General features: G+C 36.9%; 1 protein-coding gene across 5 annotated transcripts in view; it reads right to left on the bottom strand.

Moving 5' to 3' along the window:
* The window catches only part of AFAP1 (actin filament associated protein 1), a 231,405-nt gene that overhangs the window by 84,516 nt on the left and 131,097 nt on the right, over positions 1-15,792 (bottom strand). The gene's annotated exons all lie outside the window — the stretch shown is intronic.

Here is a 15,792-nt window from a genome sequence, read left to right as displayed (position 1 = left end):
GTGATAAAGACTAGGCAATGGGGGTCAAGTGACTTGCCCAGGGTCACACAGCTAGGAAGTGTCTGAGGCCAGATTTGAACCTAGGACTTCTCTTCTGGCTCTCAATTCACTGAGCTACCCAGCTGTCCCCATGAACTTAGGTCTTCTGACCCCATAGTTAATGCTCTTTGTCCTATTCTACAAGATGCAATCTCTAACAGCATTCCTTTTCAGACTACTGGTACAAAACACACTGAAGAGTAAGCAGACCAATATTTTACCGGCAGTTAAAACATTTTATGGGCTACTCATCTCTCTTTAGTTTTTGGAACCATGTCCGCAATGCTGAGTGAAACCCTGGACCCTCCTGCTTAGAAGAGAAATGCAATAGCCTGCAGGGGTAGTTTTGCAATATGATCTCCATGGACACAGCTACATTAATTTGGCTTGGCCTGGACTGGAAATGGGATGAGATCCAAGGTCTGACAAGAGAACAGGACAGCACGCCCAGCCATTCAATTGCCCCAGCTGCTCTTCTATGAGGAAATAATGAAGTGTTGACCAAAATTCAGATACTGAGCTATCACTGCTGCTCAGCGACCTTATTGCAATGATGTATTTTCTTGGTAATTAACCATGAAGGACTCAGTGTGCTTACAATTGGAACTGGATCTTAAATCAATTGTCAATTTAATTCAGCAAACATTGAGTAAGTGAATATTCTCCTAGACAATGAGGAAATAGGAATGGAAATGGGCTCTGTCCTTCCTGCACCCCTAAGAAATTACTGCCTACTGAACAGAATGAGATATGTGCAGCAATAACTATGGATAATAGATTTTGAGGTAAAAGGTGCCAAAGGCTACCTAATCTGATGTTCCCTTTTTACAAATGAGGAAAGTGAGTCACAGAGGAGTTAACTGACTTTGCCCAAGATGCTTCAGGCTAGAATTTGGATCCAGATGTTTTGACTCCCAGCCCAGCACTGGTATAATACAAGGTATGATGTGTCAGGGGGACAGAAGAAAGTCCCGGATGTTGGAGATATCTGAGCAGGGAAAGATGACTTGCAGCTGGGGCAATAAGGAAAGATTTTACAGTTGCCAAAAGATCTAAGGTGGGCTTTGAAGGCTAATTTTCCATCGATTCTAGCAGCTTCTTCACTTGTCCTTCAAAATCTATCTTGACTCCATTCAAAAGATTTAATAGACAGAGAGAGGTGAGGAGCCTCTGATTCAAATTCCTCAACAGAGACCATCAGCCCACTTCATAAATACCAGAAAAGGACAAACCACTCTTTAAAAGCTTCCAAAACCCTGTGAAGATCCTTTTATCCCAATATCATAACCATTTCCTGTGAATGAGCATTTAACATCCCCCCAAAAATGTTGCTGCTAATTTGTTTCAGAGTTAGTACAAGTCTTATGTTTCTTATACTTGCTTCAGTACTTTCAGAACCAAGATTTCTTCACTTTAGGGGCTGATGAAATTCAGCTCAAATGTCTTAGATTTCATAAATGTTTCTGAATTTCACAAACCCCAAACTTTATACAAGGGACCATATACCCAAACATTCTTCTTCTTTTTTTATATTTTATTTTTCCCAATTATAAGTAATAAAAAATTTTAACATATGTTTTCCAAAATTTTGAGATCCAAATTTTCTCCCTCTCTTGCTCTTCCTTTTCTCCTCAAGATGGTAAACAATTTGATCTAGGTTATACATTTGTGATCCCACAAAACACATTTCCATTCACCAAGATTGTTCTATCTGCATGCTCATAACCCAATTATGTAGCTACATGGCTTTGCTTTAAAACTAGTGGTTCTCCCATGACTTACTATCAATTCTAAGACAGAAGTTATGGGTTAAAAAGAGTCAGGCACATCCAAAAATGAGTTAATAGAGAGAAGATAGGTAGCTCAGTAGATTGAGAGCCAGACCTAGAGAAAGAAGCTCTTGGGTTCACATCTGTCCTCATGATCCTTAATTACTGAGTGATCCTGGGCAAGTTACTTAAAACCAACTGCTTAATTCTTAATGCTCTTCTGCCTTGGAACCAATATATAGTAATGATTCTAAGATGGAAGCTAAAGGTTTTTTTTAATAAAAAATGAAATAAAATAAAATTTAAAAACTACTGGTTTTCAAGATATTGTAATCCAATGAGCATTTCAATAAGGATAATTTTTTTTAAATCTCTGGGCCTCTGGATCATTGCTGGCTCCTTTAGGCCACTGAAGAAGAAATTTAATAAAAAGACAAAAATAAATTACAATATAATGTTAGGAAAAAAGTATGGAACAGCATACATGAATCATTAGTTCATGCCTCAAAACAAAACTACAGATCTTAATATCCCCCAAACCACCAAAATGTGATAAAAATCTCCACTCCCCAAACCACTGATCCATCAGCAATTTAAGACTCAAGCAATAAAAGAAGAAAATTAATTGGAGGGTTTACATGAATTCATTCTCATTTTCACTTGGAAACTAAATTGTAACACATCTCATTGTCCAGAAGAGAATATTAATATACAAAGAAGAGAACTGACTTGTCCAAAGTCACACAGGTAATAAGTAGTAAATGTTAGATTGGAACCCCATCTATTACTGAATCCAGTAGCCATTCTACTACTCTCCACTCCCCTGGATCAGCATTTCCTATTATAGCTTGTAGAAGAAAGAATACAATTATTTACTAAGAATGAACTGGTTTGTACATTTTGAAATGTTCGATATTTGGAATTCTCTGAGAAAAAATTAACCACAGTAGAAAAATGGAAAAATAGAAGAGTTCAGAAAAATAAAAGTCACACACAGAGTTGTGAGAAATACAATCTTTTACTCATCTTTCTCCATTAAACCCTTTCCCTCCACTTCCACTTAGAAAAATTCCTCTTTTCTTTAAACACTTTGTTGCCTTTCAATGCATGTAATGATGAAATCTTTGAAATCGGAATATCAAGACACACGGTCTGACAATTCTTGCATGTATGAGTAGAGCAAAATATTTGAAACTGGTTACACCAAAAGAAATCCCTCCAAGAAATCTCTATAAGTCAGTCTGGTCCAAATCTGAATAAGGGAGCTTTAGAAACCAATTGTTTCAAACAGCACTCATTATTCTGACTGGTCCTTCAACTACTGTTATGTTTAGGTCTGGTCTCTTTCCCTTTATGTATTTCTGATCTTTACTTCAGACATGTCACTGGACTTTATCTGTTTGGGTATTTCACCCTCCAAAAAAGCAGATGCTACAAAATGTTTTCAGAAAATTTTAAGGAAAGGGTCCATCTCTTCCTCACAAAGGATGGTGCAATATATAACATGTTGGACTTAGAATCTGGAAGCCCTGAGTTTATATACTTCCTCTGACACCTATTAACTATCAGACTTTTTGTTGTTATTCAGTTGTTGCAGTCACCTACAACTCTTCTTGACCCCATTTTGGGTTTTCTTAACAAAGATACTGGAATGGTTTGCCACTTCCTTCTCCAGCTCATTTGCTTTATGAGGCAAATAGGGTGAAGTGACTTATCCAGGATCACCCAACTAGCAAGTGTCTGAGGCTAGATTTAAACACAGGAAGATGACTCCATTCCTTGCATTCTATCCCTTGCACCACCTAACTGACTCTTGGAAACTAAATGAGGCTTTCTGAGACTCCTCCCTTTCCTCATCTACTACTTCTACAACTCCACCAGCAATGCATTAATATTCTAATTTTGCCACATCCTCTCCAACATTTATTACTTTCCTTTGCTGCTATATTGTCCTGTCTGCTACTTGTGAGGTGGTACCTCAGAGTTGTTTTAATTTGCTCTAATCAGGAGGGATTTGGAACACTTTTTCATGTTCTTATTGATAGTTTTGCCAATCATGATTCTTTAAAAAACACAACCACCACCACCACTCTTCTGCCTTGGAGCCAATACAGAGTATTGATTCTAAAGCAATTGGTTTAAAAAAAAGATGCATGACCTATGAGATTTGGATATATGATCATGGACAACTCTTTTCATCTCTCTAGACTCTATAATTCTTTATCTATAGCTATAAAATGGGTATCTATGAATGGCCTTGATGATTTCTCAGGGATTGTCTAACTCTTAACTGCTGTTATCTTGGTTGGTGGGCTGGGTTAAAATGTATAAGCCCAAATCCTGCTGAAAACAAATTGTTATTTGTTTTGTGGGATTTCTGTTTGCTTTCAGCTCACAGCCTCCCTCTAGAAATACAACCCATGCACATTTTTTAAAGAAACCTGACCACTCAGTTTCTGGGAATATTTGCTCTTGTCTTCGGCATGACCTTCTTGTTTCCAGCATCTGCTCCCACCACCCCAGTCAGTGAATGTTGGCAAGAGTTGCTAGTAATGGAAGTTACAGACAGAAAGGATGGGGGCAGATCTAGCAAAATCTCTTCCAGAGTATGTGCGAAGTCATACACTCTATCTATTAAATGCTGGTCTTCTCATACCTCACATACTGGCTCAGAAAACTTGGTAATGAAGGTTCCCACTAGATAAGGGGAAAATGGGTTTCAAAGGCTGAAATGTGGAGAATAACTTTATGCCTCGATCTGCTGGGATCCTCCAGTTGATAGAAATGATATTAAATAATAATTGCTATTTAATTGTTTCTGGGACATTCCATGTCAGAGAGCTGTGACTGATTAGAGAGGCAGCAGTAAGTGCCTTGATACAAAGAGGAAGGGCACTCAGAAGAACCAGAGTTGAAGGATCTACTTTATATTGTGTCTCTGGTTCTTATAATCCATGTGAATTTGGGGCAGTTACTTCTAATCTTTGGGCCCTACTCTGCTCCTTCGTGAAATGGGAAGAGCGTTGGGACCTCTAAGATTCTAGGTTCATGAGACGATGCTAAAACTTAAGAAAAATACTAAGGGATAATAGCAACAATACATCTGGACTATGTTTTTCTGTTTGTTTCCAAAGTCTTCTCATCCCAATTCCTTATTTTTTCTCCTGTATTAGACATGAAAAGGACTTTATTTATCTACTAATAGCTCCACCTTTATCTTGCAAATGTCCAGGGTCACGATTAGTTGCAGAACCAAGCCTTGAAACCAAGCTTCCTCACTCTTGGATTACTATGCTAACAACCACTCCCTGCTGTCTCTCTTACACAAACATCATAGGAGGTAAACAGGACAGATATGTAGATCACCCTTTAGTGGAAGAAGAAATTGGGATCTGAATCTAAATTATTTTACCACAAATTTAATTAACAGCTTACCCCAAACTATAGGGGAAGCCTCCTAATGCTTAGTGATATGTTCTTTTTCATAGGAAATAATCTACAAAAAAAGGAGCTTTCAAACATAAAGATATAACTTTTCTGAGCTGAGCTAGAAACACTGATGAGAGCAGCATTAAAGCATCTCACCTATACATCAGAACAGTGATTACAAAACTTTTAAATACAGCAGATGGATCAAATAAAAATTTCCAAATAAATAAAAACAGAGCCTGTTTATTTAAACAAAAGCTTCCGCATACCCAAGTCCCAGGAGCCATATTTACTTTGCAGTTTTATCAAGGGTAACATAACTGACTCGGGAATTATTCTCAACCAATTATTTACATCATTTTCCAGAGCTGTAATAATATTCTACCACCAAAGACGCTATTTCAGCTATTTTTTCGAAAACAGGGCATAGACTAAAAAGGATATTCCTTTGATGGAATTCTATTAAAGTTTGGGATTTCGTTTTGTTTACTGGGGAAGGAGGGAAGATATAGTATAGAGCTTTGATTTCTTTGATATGGGAAACTCCCACTATTAGTAAAATTTGCAACCATCTTAGAGAGTAACTTGAGTCTTTTAGAATAGTAGTACTTCAACTTTTAAGTCTTAGGGTCATTTTTCACACTTTAAAATTACTGATGATCCCCCTCACTAGAATTTTTGTTTATATTGGTGATATTTACCATATTCGAAATTTAAATGTTCATAGTATTGTTATGAAAAATTATTGAATTTGTGGATCCCCTGAAAGGGTACTGGGGATCCCCAGAATTCCTGGATCACACTTTGAGATCACTGATCTATAGAGTAAGTGCCTTGCCCAGAATCACAAAGCCAGCATGTTTCACATTCTGCACTTGAACACCCAGGTCCTCCTAATTCAAAGATTGTTCTATATTCATTTCATTATAGGGTCTATACCAGGATGAGGATAAAGGGCCATAAATCAGAGGTATTTTAAAGGTAGAAAAGACAAGGCTTGACAATAGAGTGGATAGGTGAGGTAAGTGGAAATGAGGAGTCTAGGATGACAATAAGGTATAGAGCCTAGGAGGATGATGGTACCTTCAACAGTAAAAAGAAAGTCTGGGAGTAGGAAGGATGAGGGGGAAAAGGCAGTGAGTTCTATTTTAGAGGTGTTGAGTTTGAGACTCCTCTAGGGCATTCGGTATAAGACTGATATATATATATATATATATATATACAGATATTAGAATCATCTGAAGAGAGAGAATAATGGAATCCATGGGAACTGATAAGATCACCAGGGAAGAAGAAAAGAGCTCATCCAAGGATAGTCTTGTGGGGGAACATCTCACAGGTCTGCAGAGGAAAAGTAAGCAAAGGAAATTTGGAAGAAGTCAGATAGATAAAAGGAGAACCAGGAGAGAACAGCATTAGCTTTTTCTTCAGTCTTCCTATTCATATAATTATATACAGATCAATTCTGATTCATTCACTTAGCAAGCAATACTTTAAGCATTCATAACAGCATGGTCACCACCATAGGGAGAGATTGTCTCTATCCTCATTGATTTTAATATAGTCCGGGAGGAGGAATGACAGGCACAAGTTGCTCTCTTCCATTGTATAATTATATGATAGGGATATGAGAGCAACACAGAAGAACATGTTCTGTGAGATCACAGAAGGATACAGTACAAAAATGAGAGCATAAAATTCCTATGTCTTATTAGAAATATTAATTAGGTGGATTAGAATCAGTATCTTTCAATAACATCAAAACATCACAAATTCCTTTTACTAGTGTTTTCTTACCACAAAATTTCTTCAAGTCTTATTTAGTTTCTCTTTTCATGGCTTAGGTACTTCAACTAAGGGTCCACATCCATCCCTAGGCCACCCCCTCCCTATGTCAATTCTAGTGATCCCTTAGAGATGTCCGTAGCCACCAGAAGTTATAAAAGTGAGAATCCTTCTCTGTTCCCTCTCAAATTTTCTGCTGACATCAGAAATGATTTCCTATTGCCCTTGACACATTGGTTAGTAATTTGAAGCCTCCTCATGTGGTTTGCTGTCTAGATTATGACTAATCTCAGCCTTATCAGCCCATTCTAGACACTGCCCCATCTAATAATTTGGCAAATTTTCCTAGCATCTACATTTGCTCCTTTGTTCAAAATAATTTGGCCATTAATTCTTCAACAACTTAGTAAGGTAGATGGAAGATAGTAGTAGTCCAGTTTTTGAGCCTAAAATGGTGTTGTTCAGGTGTTTTCATCTGTATCTAACTCTTCAAAATTCCATTTGGAGTCTTTTTGGCAAAGATACCGGAATGGTTTGCCTTTTCCTTTTCCAATTCATTTTACAGATGACAAAACTGAGGCTTGCCTAGAAATAAACAGTAAATGTCTGAACACAGATTTGAATTCAGGAAGATGAGTCTTCCTGACTTCAGATCTGGCACTCTATTCATTGCGCCACCATAAAGGAATACATGATGTTGCATCCTATTGCTTTTCTTGTAGATGTTAGTCCAAGGATTCTTTACATTTTTGTATAATGGACCACTTGGGCAGTCTGTTTAAGCCTAGTTTTTCAGAATCATGTTTTTAAATACATAAAATACAGACTTAGGAAGAAAACTCATTATGTAGAAGTACAATTACCAATTTTTAGAAACATGTTCATAGCTCAGGTTAGGAGCATTTGCTCTAGAATCATAAAGAATATGAATGATAAGACCTTGGAAATGAAACATGGAATCATAGGATGTGCCAGAAGGTACATCGGAATATAGAATTCAAAGCTGGAAAAAGACTGGAGAATACTAAATGTTACTGTAGAATGCAGCCTTAAAAGATAGATTGGTAGAACTGGAAAGGATCTGAGAACAAAACATTGTCACTGGAAGAGACCTAAGAACATAGATGGTCAGAGATGGAAGAACATGAGAATATAGAATGTCAGAACTTGAAAGAATTTCAGAATGTGAGATATAAGCAGTGGAAGTCACCTTAGACCACAGAATATTGGAGATGAATGATATCTGAATATGGAATGTAAACTGTGAGAATTTAAAGTGACTTTAGTGGTCATCTAATCTGGCTCTTCCATTTTATAAGGAGAAAACTAAAGAAACCAGAAGTGATTTGGCTCAAGACCACAGAGGTAAGTTGATAGTCTTCTGGAATTCTGATGTTAGGAAAAACAACAGTGATGGCGATGATGACAGCTAGTACTTTAAATATTTTTAAAATGCTTTATACAATTATTAAGTCATTTTCTCTTCCCAATAACCTTGTGGTATATATAGGTGCTCTTATTACCTTCATTTTACATATGAGGAAACTGAAGCAGATAGAGATTAAGTGACTTTCCCAGCATTACAAAGCTAATACATATCTGAGACTAGATTTGAACTCTGATTTTCCTGACTCCTGGAGCAGCACTCTTTCCTTTGTGCCTATATCACTTGAAGTAGGCATTCCATTATAACTGAGCAGGACTTTCTGGAATGATTAACAGAATGTCTGGCACACAGTGGGCACTTAAAATATTGATTGATTGAATGACTTATGCCTAGGGCAATTACTTATAGAAGGGCTGCTACTAAGCACCACTGGATATTAGGTTAGAACACCACAACAGAAATGAATGGTCTCTTTTCACCCTTTTAATGTACTCTGGAGAGTGAAGCCACAGTCCAATTTTGGGCTGAAAATAAGCATTTCTGTTCCCTTCCTCTGTATGACGGAGTGTCTGCTGAGGTACAACTGGGCAGTAGGAGGATGCCACTGAATTGATTTTTTTCAATAGTATCCTACAATTTTGCCCTTCAACAACCATTGTTTTAAAAGCATACCTCCTTCCCAAATTCTATTTTAAACTGAGGTTTGAGGTTTTTTTTTTTTATGTAGTGGGTCCTATAATTATAATGCCTGTGTTTCCCCATTAGAGAACATAGGAAATGGTCTCCTTCATCACATCAATCCCCAGGTATCTAGACTTTCCTCCCACTCAGTCAAATGGCATTCTTGTCTTTTCCCTTATTAAGCACTTTGCAACCATAAATCACTCTTAAAATGTAAGTGCTTATTATTACATTATTGTTTTGCTACCACGGAAAGGGGCAAAAATTCAAAGAATCACTGGGAAACTCAATGGTGCATTCCATTTGTATTAAGAGAAGAATGAAGCTCTAGCAAGGTGGTACAACAGAAAGAATGCCAAACCTGGAGTCAGGAAGACTGGAGCTCAAATTTGACTTCAGCCATTAGATATATGACACAGAGCAAGTCAGTTAAACCTCTTTCTACCTCAGTTTCCTCATATATAAAATGAGGACAATGATAGTACCTACTTCCTAGGGCCGAGAGCATAAAATGGTACAATATTTTTAAAATGTTAGGAAGCTTTCAACTATTATATAAATGTTATTATTGTTGTTGTAATGATGATAATAATGATGATGTTGCCTTCTACTACACTGCCAAAGTATGAGCATTCACTTTCCACTTGGGGATTTACAGTGATGAAAAACTCACAAGACTCTAAGGTATCACTTCCTACATGTGGGTAGGAACTTTGTGGGGTTTTTTCCCCTTGATATTAACCCTAAAAATCAAACCCTCTGAAACTCTTACCCATTATCTCTAATTATCTCTACATCAAATCTCAACCTTCTATATAGCTAGCCTTTTAAATACATGAAGACAAAATGACATTTCCTTCCTAAGCCTATTTTCTCAGTGTTCTTCATATGGAATGTCTTCAATCCCTCCCTATCTTGCTTGCTGATCTTTCCCCTGGACCCAATCAGGTTTTCTAGTATCCTTTCTAAAATACTATGCCATGAAAGTGATAGGAACTAGATTTGACATCTGACTGGTATTTAGAGATCTCAGTACAGAGTATCATCTACCAGTGTACTTCACCACCTTCTATGCAATTTACATTAGAGAGAGGACTCAAAACTTTTTTGTGTGATGGATTCCTGCAGCTCAATAAAGGTCAAATAAAGAGCCTTGGAATATTGTTTTAAAATGAATAAAACAAAATGTATGATTATGAAGCAAACCAGCTATACTGAAAGTTATTAAAGTGTTACGGTTTGGGTTTTGTGTGTGTGTGTGTGTGTGTGTGTGTGTGTGTGTGTGTGTGTGTGTGTGTGTGTGTGTGTGTGTGTTTTAGTTTATAAACACAAGATCAAGAACTCCTGACTTGGAAATTCGCCTACAGACCTGGGGGGTTAAATGATTAGCTCAGGGACATGAAGTCAGTACAGTATGTGTCAGAAGAAGAACTTCTGCCTAGGTCCTCCAGGCTCCAAGACCAATTCTTGAACCACTACACTGTGATGGCCGGAACTAAACAGAAATATTCCAAAAATGGTCTGAAGTGGGCAGAGGATGGTAAAACTATCACCTTTTTTGCTCTGGATACTACATATCTCTTAATGGAGCTTAAGATGACATTAATTCTGTTTGTTTTGGTTTTTACTGCTGTGTCACAATGATAACTCTTATTAACCTTGTAGTTCATGAAAATTCCAAAGGTATTTTTCATATAAGTTCTTTTCTATCAGTGCCTCATTCATCCTTTACTTGTAAAATTGATTTTATCTTGAGTATAAGACTTGATATTTGTGCCTATTAAACTTCATCAAACTGGATTCAGCCCATCATACTATCCTCTCAAAATCTTTATGGATCTTGCTGTTACCATTTCAGCATTTTAGCTTTTTAAGCCAGCTCTGAGTCTCCTGTAAATTTTATTAGCATGCCATCTTGGCTTTCATCCAAGTGCCTGGTGAAAATATTGAACAACATGGGGCCAAGATCTAGCACGCTCTACTGGAGATATCCTTTCCAACTGCCATTCACCCATTAATCAATGTTGAGACAATAAGAATGCTTTACAAATTCCCAAACAGACCACAAACAAATAAACAAATTATCTGTTTGATGGTTTGAGCTCATGTAATTAAATCTGAGCTTCATAAATATTAAATTGTTCATGTGGGAGCCAACCTTAATCAACACTTTCCTCATTTAATATTTCATAAGTCATGATTTAAATAAGCATTGCATTTTTAACCCAAAGTATAACAAAAGAATAACTTGTCTATGATTCTATGTCTGGAATCATTAGTACAAGGGAAAGAGTATAGACTCTCCCATCAGAGGGTCTCAATTCAAAGTCTTATGGTTACTGTTTATTTGACTTCAGGTAACCTATTTTCTTTTGGGGCCTCAGTTTCCTTAAGCTATGAAATAATGGGGTTAGACTAGATGGCCTCTGAGGTTCCTTCCAGTTTTAGATCTATGATCCTAAGTCTGAACCTGTCATATATATATATACACACACACAAGTATATACTTATGTATATTTATTTATATATAAAATTGGGGGGTATGAATAGTGGATGAGTACATTGCTTATATATCTAAGCTACATGTATATTTTCTCCTATATCAGCTGTACCTAGGCCATCAGGAGTATAGCAGGGATAGGTCTAATTCTTTCTTTCTTCCTGTTTACTGTAACTCTCATCTAAATAGACCACTCTCTAGCACCCTAATCTCCCTTCTAATGGGTAGGGTTGGAAGGACATGGACAAATTTAGAGCAAAAGAAACTGTTGAGATATAACTGAGAGGCAACAATGGAACCCAAGACTATGGAAGATGAAAAGATGGACATTTTTTAAGATGCAACATGAACTATTTTCAGGTGGGCATGAAGAGGAACAGGAAGGAGTTAGAATAACATGTTGGGAACTCCCCCAAAATGACAACTGTCCATTCTTTTTTATTTTATTTTTGTTTCTTAAACCCTTACCTTCCATCTTAGAATCAATACTATGTTGATTCCAAGGCAGAAGAGCGTAAGGGCTTAAGTAGGGGATTAAGTGACTTGCCCAGGATCATACAGCTAGGAAGTGTCTGAGGCCAGATTTGAACCCAAGAACTCCCATCTCTAGACCTGGCTCTAAATCCACTGAGCCACCTACCTGCCCATGTCCACTATTTATCAGCAGAAACTGATGTATAGGGCTGATGAGCTTTGAGCTTGGGGCAGAGTTCTGGACACATGAGGCCAATGAGCCATGTTGCTGCTTTGTATGACCACACTCTCCTTATCTGTTAGCACAAACTCTTTCTATCTATCTAGCATTGACTCTAGTAAGTAGTATCTCCTGGTGACAAACATTTTAGTATTAAATGGATTCCAAATAGACCAATGGATGTCACATAAAAGGCTTTAGCAGAGAAGCCCAGGAAACATTCATTTTCTGAATCAAATTCCAGTTCCCTAATCTTCCTCTCCTTTCCTTCCCTTTTGCCTTTCTATTAGAATTATGCCCATATGGGTTTTCTTTTTCTTGCTTTCTTAACTGGGAGTTATGTGATAGGGTAGAGATGGAAGGGAGAGAATGCAGACATGACAATAGAATTGAATTTTAAAAAAGAATCATTTTATTCCCAAAAAATAAGGAATGGAGTTTGGAATAACGGCCATTCCAGTTAAAGCCTGTGCCCTTTCTCAATTTTTTCCCTTCTGTAAAATGTATGTTTGTTTGTTTTTTTTTTTTGTCTAGGAATATACTTATCAATCTGTCTGGTATCAAAAAAAAATCCCCACCTCAAATTATAACCCCCCCAAAAAATATAAGGAGGGAATCAAAAGGCTAAACACACACAATTTAAGAATCACTCCACCACCCCAATACAATAATATAATATTGGGAAACTTTAATTCTCTTCTAAACAACAAAATTCAATTCAATAACCATCTATTAAACATGCTAGAGTCAAAGTTGAAAAATATCTTTAAAATCATCTATTCTAAACCTTTCATTTTACAGAGGAGAAAGACCCACATAGATGACTTGAACATTTCCTCACAATGCTTTTAATTGTATACAATACATACTTTAACAAAGAAACTAATTTTGTAGAGTTATTTAATTTTTAAAAGCTTATGAATCTTTATGCTAGATGATCCCTAGGCTCTTTCTTGCAAGATTCTATGACTTCCCAAACATTAGAGAAGGGTTGACAACTAAAAGTAAGATGACATTGCCCAGATTCCAAGATGCCTTTAAGTTTTGGATGTCAACTTGTCAAAATCCCTGCACTGCTGCTATTAAGCACCACCATCCACCCTAGGCAGAAATGCACTCGTCAGGTAAATTGCCTTGTACCAGATGCCCTTCAAAGCAGAATGGATTTTTTTGTGTGTGGGTGGGTTTAACAAATCAATTGAATTTAATCACATTTCCTTTTAATTCGTTGGCATAGATCGCAGGATTTCCCAGGCAGATGCCAGAGTCCATAACATTTATTTCCCAGAAGCACTGAGCACCATGAAATATGACTTAAGGACACCATAGGGGATAATGCATTATTAAATATTACTAAATTAAAATAAAGTCCCTTTGTAACCAACAAAAGCCCATTTATTTCAAGTTCATTATAATCAGTATTTAAGGAGTAGGAATGAGCAAAGAGGATATTATCAAATGACAATTTTTAAAATGAGAAATGAAATAACAGTGGCCTCTAAAGCTCCTGACCATATTTGGCTTCTATTAATAATTGGGCAGATAGTAAATAGGGACCTTTACTCATGAGACAAAGCCAAAGGCTTTCTTCCATAATTTTTGGATGCAATTTTCCATATGCCAACATTAGAACATGCCTCTGAAAACCACAATCCACATTTTCCTAAGAAGTAACATAGCAGTTTAACATATTATAATTTAAATATTTTCCTTAAAGCTATACATTCTAAGAAGTATTGTAGAAGAGTGTAAAGACTCTTAGGCCTGGCATCAAAAGATATGATCTTCTGTCCTAATTCTCCAACTTGAGGCCCAATGACATCAGTCCTATTCTTAATTTCTCTGAGCCTGTTTCCACAACTTAAAATAGGAATAATCTTTGTACTTCTTTCCTCTCAGGATTATTATGAATATCAAATGAGACAGGGATGTTTCAACTTTTGTGGTCCCCATTAAAGCTTCCTCCTTTCAAAGATTATCTCCAATTTACTCAGTCTCTATCTTTAAAAGTAGATAGCTACTGTCTTCCCCACCAGACTGGGAATTCCTTTGGAAAAAGAAATGGTTTTATGCCTTTATTTCTATCACTAGTGCTCCACACAGTGCCCAATAAATAGAAAATGCTTAATAAATGCATGTTGACTACACCAAAATTGCCTACTAGGTGATGTTCTGTTCCAACAAATCACGTTTTTTGAATAATTAACAATATAAACTCACTGAAAGTGAATCCTCTTCACCTTTCACTCAAAGTGACTACTAAAATATAGTCTGCTATAGAGTACCCATTCCTGTCTCAAGTCTTCATTAAGTGTGTCTTTGATTCATGGATGGATTATTTTCATAGAGATTTTGGACAGAAGGGAAGGAGGCACACAGCAGTGACTGATAATTATTCAGTCATCATTTAGGGATCAAAAGAAGGTCTGGGATTTATAGCAGCCTCTCATCTTTCAGCTGCTTTGAGAAGTGATACCTCACTGTCCTTAAAAGTGACATTAGTCTCAGCACAGACCTTCTCTGTGTCTACTTGGTCTAGCCCAATTGGTCTTCCCTTAGCGCCATTTTTTAACCAGTATCCATCATTAGCACATTAGCACAATAACACTTGAATGCAAAGTACTTGACAAGCTCCTCTATATCCTGTTTCTTCTTCCTTTATGCCTCTCACTAACCTCAGATCTCATAGATACATAGTTAAAAGGAAGTAGAATTTTTTTCTTTTATTTTGTCTTTAAGAACATAGGGCTGGGGGTATCTGGGTGGTTCAGTAAGATAGAAAGCCAGGCTTGGAGATGAGATGCTGGGTTCAAATCTAGACTCAGACTACATAGTTATGTGACACTGGGCAAGTAATTTACCCTCAATTGCCTAGCCCTTACCTCTCTCTGACACTTAGTATTGATTCTAAGATGGAAGGCAAGGTTTAAAAAAAGCATAGGACTGAAGTCATTACAATACTTTCTTCAATTAAGAAATTTTGGGGGCATATTCATTTATCTTTAGTTTACTACAATGCAAACATTTTAGTAGGCATGCACTATTAACAAGGTGTTATGCTAAATTCTAGGCTTATGTATTATAAAGCATGCCCTCTAGGACTTTCTTATATATGTATACAAATTGACAAAAAGAAAGGGAAAGTGAAATTGGTGTAAGGGGGAGATCTAAGCAAGGTACTATGGGAGACTGAAGGAGGTACAAATCAAAGAAGATGTAATTGTCATGGAAGGCCTTATGGTAGTGCTGGAGCTAGACTGAGAGAATGAAGGACCTGGTATGGATGAAGATAGGAAATGGAAGCCTGAAGAAGTCCATTTTGGACATACAGGATAAGTTGAACAAAAAATGCAAATGGAAAACTTTGGAATTCATGGAGTAGAGATCTGCTGGCAAGTAGAAATTACAAAATCATTAGCTCAGCAACTATCCATGTCAGAAGGAAATCTCTTACTCAATAGCAAAAAATCCAAATTTGGAAAAAAAAATTAAACTTCTGTGTTTCAAG

The sequence above is a fragment of the Monodelphis domestica genome, chromosome 6 (genome assembly GCF_027887165.1).
Source record: "Monodelphis domestica isolate mMonDom1 chromosome 6, mMonDom1.pri, whole genome shotgun sequence".
NCBI lineage: Eukaryota > Metazoa > Chordata > Mammalia > Didelphimorphia > Didelphidae > Monodelphis > Monodelphis domestica.
Note: the sequence above shows the minus strand (reverse complement) of the source record. Positions and strands in the feature narration are given on the sequence as shown.